The sequence below is a fragment of the Solanum verrucosum genome, unplaced genomic scaffold (genome assembly GCF_900185275.1).
Source record: "Solanum verrucosum unplaced genomic scaffold, falcon-dt-bn FXZP01000182.1, whole genome shotgun sequence".
Classification (NCBI taxonomy): Eukaryota; Viridiplantae; Streptophyta; class Magnoliopsida; order Solanales; family Solanaceae; genus Solanum; species Solanum verrucosum.
The window spans coordinates 3,134,625-3,143,033 of NW_026020378.1; positions in this window are offsets into that span (position 1 = coordinate 3,134,625).

Genomic DNA, 8,409 nt, shown 5'->3' on the forward strand with positions numbered 1-8,409 from the left:
AATTATGGTAACTAATGACAGTATGTTGAGAAAACTTGCATTAATTATTTTTAACAGGAAAACTAATTATTGGAGTTTATTTATGTAAGGTTTGTAAATGATATTAGTAAAAATAAATTGGTTCCTTTCCTTTGTTCATTTTTACTTATTTATTTTGGGCTTTGCATAATTTAAAAATAAAATAAATTTACATGAATATTTTGTCATTAATACATATTAATTAATATATAGTTTTATATTTTGAAATATAATTAGAAGAATAATTAATTCATGTTAAAGGTAAAAGGGAAAAAGGATACATATACTCCTGAACTATTGTAAATGGTATGCAAATACCCTCCGTCATATTTTTGGGACATTGGTGCCCCTGCCGTCCAAAAACTAGAGCATATATTTCCTCCACTCTAATGGAAGACTAAATAACGTGGCGCAATCTTATCCGTCGATAAATATCGGATCGGAGGATAAGATTATGACACGTATATGTCCGTTAGTATAAATGGTATATATGCTCTAGTTTTTGGACGACAGAGGCACCAATGTCCCAAAAATATGACAGAGATATTTGTATACCATTTACGATAGTTCGAGATATATTTATCCTTTTTCCCAAGGTAAAATATATAAATATTTTAATATATTAAAAATAGAAATATATTTTTAATATAGTAAAAAAGTAAATTGATAAGGTAAGATCTAGTCTCCCGCTTGTACTATTTTTATTGAGGATTTACTAGGTTTATTATTAATAAAAAATACTAGACCAGTAGACCATGTCTAGTGGTATAAATTTAACTTTAAAAAAAGAAAGTAAAAATATACTGAGGTAATAATAGTTAAATGATTTTTGCAATTTAACATTGATGATTAAACAGTCATACATGAGTATTGTAGGAAAATCTAGGAAGAATTCATTAGATATATATCCTCTTAATTTCCAAATTAAATGTATTTCTATAGGAATTTAAGTGATTAATTTACTTATAATTTATTTGGTGGAGGTCAAAAAAAATTATTTTTAAAAAGTAAGATGTTTGATCAAGGTTTTTGATGAAAATATTTTTTTTGGAAAATATAGCTATCAGAGTTATATGTATAGTTTTTCCCTAAAAGTATTTTTGAGAAAAATATACTTAGAAATACATTTTAAAAAGATTTGGTCAAACACTAATTGTCTAGAAGTGTTTATAAGATTTATTAATCAAACATAAATTGTGTTTTGTCAAACATGCTATTTATTAATATTGTTTCAAAAAGAATACACAACTCAAATATTGGATACTTCCTCCGTCTCAAAATAAGTGTCGCTCTAAAAAAAATGATTGTCTCAAAATAAATATCACTATACCTTATTTTAAAGAATTATTTCTTCTTAATAATATTTAGTTCTCAACAAATCCAATAAATAGAAATAACTTGGTAAATTATATTTTACATTTATTACCTTTTTTAATTAACGTAAAACGAATTAAAACGAAGCTTATTTTAGAATAATGTATTAATTACTGACATTTGTTCTTTCGTATATATAGTTTCATACAAATATAAACACCAATCATTTAGAAATTGCATTATTTAACATAAATTTAGTACTTAATAAATTGGGAAAAAAAAGAGTGGAACTATTTCTTCTTAAAAAAATAAAAATTTGGGTGTTCAAACTTTATTTCTTGAAGTGTAAAAAAGAATTTTGAGAACAAATCTGTGAGTGAAGTGAAGAACCTCAACTACTTCCTAATTTAATTTGTATGACTCACACTTTTTTTTTAGTCAGTTTAAAAAAAGATAAATTAATAATAATTTAATTTTAATATATTTATTTTATCTTTAATAAAATAATTTATAGTTATATAAAAATATGTGATTTACTCCGAATCTCTGATCACAAATGTTAAAAAAAAAATTTCCTTTATTAAACTTTAATCATATGAAATTACATCATATAAATCGAAACGAATAAAATAATTTGGGTGAGACTAAACTTGAATATAGTGTATTAGTGTATCATGTATGTAGGACAATTTGCTGGAATGTGAAGGATATTGGTTGGACTTTAAACTAGTTCTTGATATTTGGGACACTAGCCCACATATTTTACAAGAATGTGTGTATTTCCTTTTCTTTTTTTTCTTTTCCTTATTTTGTTTTGTCTAAAAAAAAGAATAATAATTTAAGAGTGTGAAATGACATAGATGATAATTAATTAATATAGTGATAGCGGTGGCAAAAAATATGGGCATGTTCTCATTGTGTTGTAGGACCATTTTTTATTGTTTACTACTATACATGCACATGGCATTATATAAAATCGTTAGTTAAATAATACTAATGGGTTAACAGACAGTTTTACAAATGTTTTTTAGTACTAAAATCTCAATTAATTTGGTGTTGACTTTTTTCTCGTTGTGAAAGCGGTAAATTTGGCTAAATTTTAAACTTAAAAGAGATAATTTTGGTATGTTTTATGGTGGGAAAGGATCAAAGTCATCCTTTAGATTTGAGCTTATAATTAAGCATTGACAAACACAATGACTTGATTAATCAGAGTGGTCTATATTATTTCTTTAGGCAAAATGGCAGTCCATTAAAAGATTATTTATTGGTAATTAAAACATCCATTCCGACAAAAAAAGAAAGACATGTAATAATTCATATCATATGACATAAAGCATTAACGGTCCTTAATATTTATAAAAATGATGCATATTTAGTCAGAATTAACAAAAAAGAAAACAATAACTAACGAAATAGTGTTGGTTAAGGTTAATCTTTAAACCATACACCTATTCTTATTAATTTTGTTTTCATCCATGTAAAACTAAAATTAACTTTAGTTGAAAGGGGTTAAAACAATGGAATAGAACGATACTATTTAATTGTTACATCATAATATAAGCTTAAAAGGTATTTGAATGATCTAAACTATTTAACCCTGAAGTTTAACATCCAATTGTTTCTAATGTTTCTCTCTGAATGAATACTATTTCAAGTAGATCATTCTTTAAAAAGTATTAATATTTGTGAACTTAAAACGAGGTGAAATTTTATTAGGTAGTAAAAATTATATTGTTAATAGGAAGAAGCAATGGTTGTGGTGGAGTGGTAAGTACTCCTTCATCCTTAACCAAGAGGTCTCGGGTTCGAGCCCTCTTGGGTACGGAGTCACCTTTATTTATTACTCCCTCCGTTTAAAAAAGAATGACCCCTTTCCCTTTTTAGTTTGTTTCAAAAAGAATGAACTCTTTCCTTTTTTTGTAACATTTTACTTTCAACTTTCCACGTGGCATGTTTAAGACCACAAGATTAAAGAGCAATTTTGTACATTTGACATAACTTTAATTTAGGGCCACAAGATTCAAAAGTCTTCTTTATTTTCTTAAACTTCGTGTCAAGTCAAACTAGGTCACTCTTTGTGTAACGAAGGGAGTACTATTTATAGCAATATTATAGTAAATCCGCAATATGTATTAAAAGTGAATTATGTATGCAATATATGTATTAATTATAACTGTTTTAAAATATATTATGCTAGTTTGGTAAGAAATTGACTATTATAAGTGTATTAAAATGTGTGATAAATATATTATTCATCAATAAAACTTGTATTATATGTGTTTTATAAATTGGACTATGTAATATGTATTAAAACTGTATAATAAATATATTAAAAGTTATCAAGTGGAAGAAAAATATTATTTCTATAAATAGTAAACATTTTCTTAATATAGTATATTTATGTAAGTTTCCAATAAATTATTAGTAAAGCCCAACAAGAAGCTTTACACAACTTGTATCAAAAGATACACACGAAGGGAGAGGAAGGGATAAATGTTTAAACTATCGTTGGTCCATAAAGAAATTAAAAACTTAAATAAAGTGACATCTATTAAAGATGATTCTCAATAAGTATGTTGACATGAGATAACGAAATCAAATAGATATGAAGAATAGGCTATTTTGATGAATTGGTTAACTCGAATGACAATAATAACATCTGAATCTCCTCATGCATATGTGCATGGTACAAATTTTAATTATGCACACTTCATAAAACTGGGGTTATAGAGATAAAATGTCATGAAAAATATTAGGATCAATAGAAAAGCATGTAGTGGCATTTTTTTTTAAATAAAGAGTTGAAGTAGCATTGTTATTAAGCTATTAAATGGTATACAAAAAAGTAATAGAATATCTAGTGAGGTTGGGAAAAAAAATTTGGATCTCAATTTATAGGACAAAGGAGGTATTTAAAGTTATGCAAATTATTGTGATATTAGACTATGGTCATACAATGACTTTGAGAGAGAGTGATAGGTTGTACATCAATGACTTTGGGAGAGAGTAAATAACTATACCTCGATAACGAGCTATTTGATTAAAAGTTTTGAATTGCAGTCAAATATAAAGAATCGAATTGAGGAACCTATTTCATGCTTAAAAGTCTTTATAGTTGTCAATTCGAGATTTCTTGTATTAGATCGATTATTGAGTTGTACTATTTTCAGCTTTCCTAGAAGCAATTGTTTAGAGATAAACGAAAATAGGAACTTGATTTCAAATTATAGGTAACTTGATAGGGGAAACCACAATCTGTGAAGAGTTTTGCTCTAGGGATTAAAGTTATATAATTTCCGGTTGCAATTATTGTAATATGAATTCTATTGAGGTTCATTGGTTTAGTGAATTTGGGACAAATTATGCAGATGTGCAAGTCGTAGTTTTTACATTTATGAGCCAAATATTTTTCACGTAAAATATTATATTCTTACTTTATTGCAATTCTAACATGTTCCATCATGACTTAGACAAAAATAGACAGAAATCATGTGAGTTTTTAGGACGTGCAAAATATCAAGTTATTTTCTTGCCAATAAAAGTACTGATGAAAATTTATTGCGAAGAAAATGAAAAGAGTTGTTTAAAAAAAAACTTACAATTTCTTCAAACTTAGGTAGACTTGGCCAAAAATAAATAGGACACAAAATGAAAGAATTTTTTTTACGGGAAAGAGTACAAAAGTACATTATCTATCTGAAAGCGAGCACATATACCCTCCATTTATTTTTGGTATAAAAATACCCCTCTCGCCTAATTAAAGGACCACAAATGTCCTTCCTTTTGACGGATCGCCACAAGATCCTAATTAGCATCCAACATGTCAAAAAATTGTCTATACAGTTGTCCACTCAGGCTGTCCAACGTGGCTAAAACGTTATTCCCTCTAAATTGATGTTTTCCTCTTTCATTTGGAATCCTAATTTCATATTTCTAAATTTGAAATTAGGGTTCTAATGAGAGAGAAAGGCATTAATTTAGAGGATGAGGGTGTTTTAGCCACGTTGGATTGCTTAAGTGGACAATCATGTAGACAATTTTTTGACACGTCGGATGCCAAGTAAGATATAATGACACCCCATTAAAAGGAAGAGCATTTGTGGTCTTTTAGCTAGACAAGAGGGACATTTTTTATACCAAAAACAAATGGATGGTATAAGTAATCCATTTCAACTAGTTGTAATTTTGACTTTTTTTTTATACAATTGAGACACCAACCAATTAATAATACGTTTTAGTCATATATAATATGTATATCTAGGAGTTTTTTAACCTTATCATAAATTTATACGTAAGTAAAAAAAAAACTATATACATTATTGATATAATATCAGATAAATTTAAATAGAGAAACATGATCAATAAAAATATAACTGACTTAATTTATTTGATACTGATACATAATTACTACTTATTACTTTCGTGAGCACTTGCAATTTTATACAACTGACTTTAGCTTGTCCTCACTTCTCACCCTAATTTTATAATTGATGAGAACTGAGAAGGCGACTTATTTTTATTCTTTGGAGCAAGTTATTGAAAAATTGGAAAAAATGAATAAAGGCCAATCATATACAGCAAGAATGAAAGTGACTTATGCAATTTTCAAATCACTATTATATTATATTGTTGGCACTTGGTCCTAGCTATTTCAGTTTCAGTATGTACGAGAAAGCATATCATATGGTTTTCTATATTCAACAATTTGCTTCTACCAAAATTTTTGTAACCTTTACTTTGATATTATTGGATGACCTATGATGCCAACATGAGTTATGGTTTGGTGGTGGGATTGATTCACCTTTAATCAGAAATCTCGGATTTAAATTTCGAATATGAAGAAAATTCTCTTGAGAGTGCCACCACCAAATATGTTTTGTAGTGCGCGATTCAAATTTAGTCAGGACTCCAATACGAGCTACGGATACGAGTAGAAAATAAAAAAATAAAAAATTAAATTTGATGACCCATGATAGTATATCATAATATTTAGCATGATAAATAAATAAATTAGTTAAAAGTGACAGTTGGGCCAATGATTAGGACAGCTCCCCACTCTAATGCAAGTGTGATAGAGAAATACCAACAAGACAAAGCACACATGCTTACTCCAACTATTTGTATATAGACTATAGAGAAAGTATAAATGAATAAAAATACCTTAAAAAAATTGAATACACAAATGATTTTCAAATATCAAAAATAAAATTTTCAAATAAAAATATCACAATTTTATTCTTTTGAAAAATATTTGAAAAATATATTAAGTTTTTTTTATCTCATAAAACAAAAGATTATTTATTAAAACATGTCTTTCTAAACAGATAAGGATTTAAGCCTCGTTGTAGAGAAAATTCAACAACTGAGAAATGAGAAAATGTAGTCGTTGCATCATATTGATACTACTAATGTTCTCCAAAAAAAAAAGAAGATATTGATGATGCATGGAAGAAAATGGTTTTGAAACCTTGCAAAAAAATTAATGTGAAAGAATTTCTTCGACTAATGATTGAAAAAACATATTCTTTTGAAATTCTTCCACATTTTTTAAGTAGGATTCAAAACAAATTCCTTACATGCATTATCAAAATCTTCTTTTTCAAATTTTGGAATATAGCACCAATATGATGCAATGACCACATTTTCTCATTTCTCAATAGTTGAATATTCGGTTCGCACAAATAACTTTATTTTCAATTTTTTTTTGAGAAATATTCAAAAAATATATTAAGTTTTTTAATCTCATAAAACAAAAGATTATTTATTAAAACATGCATTTTCAAACAAATAAAGGATTTAAGCCTTGCTGTAAAGAAAATTCAACAACTGAGAGAAATGAGAAAATATAGTCGTTGCATCATATTGATACTACTAATGTTCTCCAAAAATTGGAAAAAAAAATATCGATGATGCATGAAAGAAAATTATTGTGAAACCTTGCATAAAAAAAATGTGAAAGAATTTCTTCGACTAATGATTGAAGAAACATATTCTTTGAAACTCTGCCACATTTTTTAAGTAGGATTCAAAACAAATTCCTCATATGCATTATCAAAATCTTCTTTTCCAATTTTTGGAATACATTGATAGCACCAATATGATGCAATAACAACATTTCCTCATTTCTCAATCATTGAATATTCGGCTCGCACAAATTACTTTAAAATATCAAAAATAATAATTTTCATTTTTTTTAGAAATATCCGAAAATAATATTAAGTTTTTAATCTCATAAAACAAAAGATTATTTATTAAAACATGCATTTTCAAACAAATAAAGGATTTAAGCCTCATAGAGAAAATTCAACAACTGAGAAATGAAAAAATGTAGTCGTTGCATCATATTGATAATGTTAATGTTCTCCAATTTTTTTTTTTTTTTTTTTAAAGATATCAATGATGCATGGACGATTTTTTTTTTGAAACCTTGCAGAAAAATTAATGTGGAAGATTTTCTTCGACTAATGATCGAAGAAACATATTCTTTTGAAACTCTTCCACATTTTTTAAGTAGGATTCAAAACAAATTCCCTACATGCATTATCAAAATCTTATTTTCCAATTTTTGAAATACATTGATAGCATCAATATGAAGCAATGACCACATTTCCTCATTTCCCAATCGTTGAATATTCGGCTCGCACAATGACTTTAAACTATCGAAAATAATAATTTTTTAATTTTTTTTTTGAGAAATATCCGAAAAAATATATTAAGTTTTTTAATTTCATAAAACAAAAGATGGTTTATTAAAACATACATTTTCAAACAAATAAATTATTTCAGTTTCGAGGTAGAGAAAATTCAACAACTGAGAAATGAGAAAATATAGTCTTTGTATCATATTGATACTACTAATATTTTCCAATTTTTTTTTATAAAAAGAAGAAGACATCGATGAAGCATGGAAGAAAATTATTTTGAAACCTTACATAAAAATTAATGTGGAGGAATTTCTTCGACTAATGATTGAAGAAACATATTCTTCTAAAATTCTTTCACATTTTTAAAGTAGGATCCAAAACAAATTCCTTACATGCATTATCAAAATCTTCTTTTCCAATTTTTGGAATA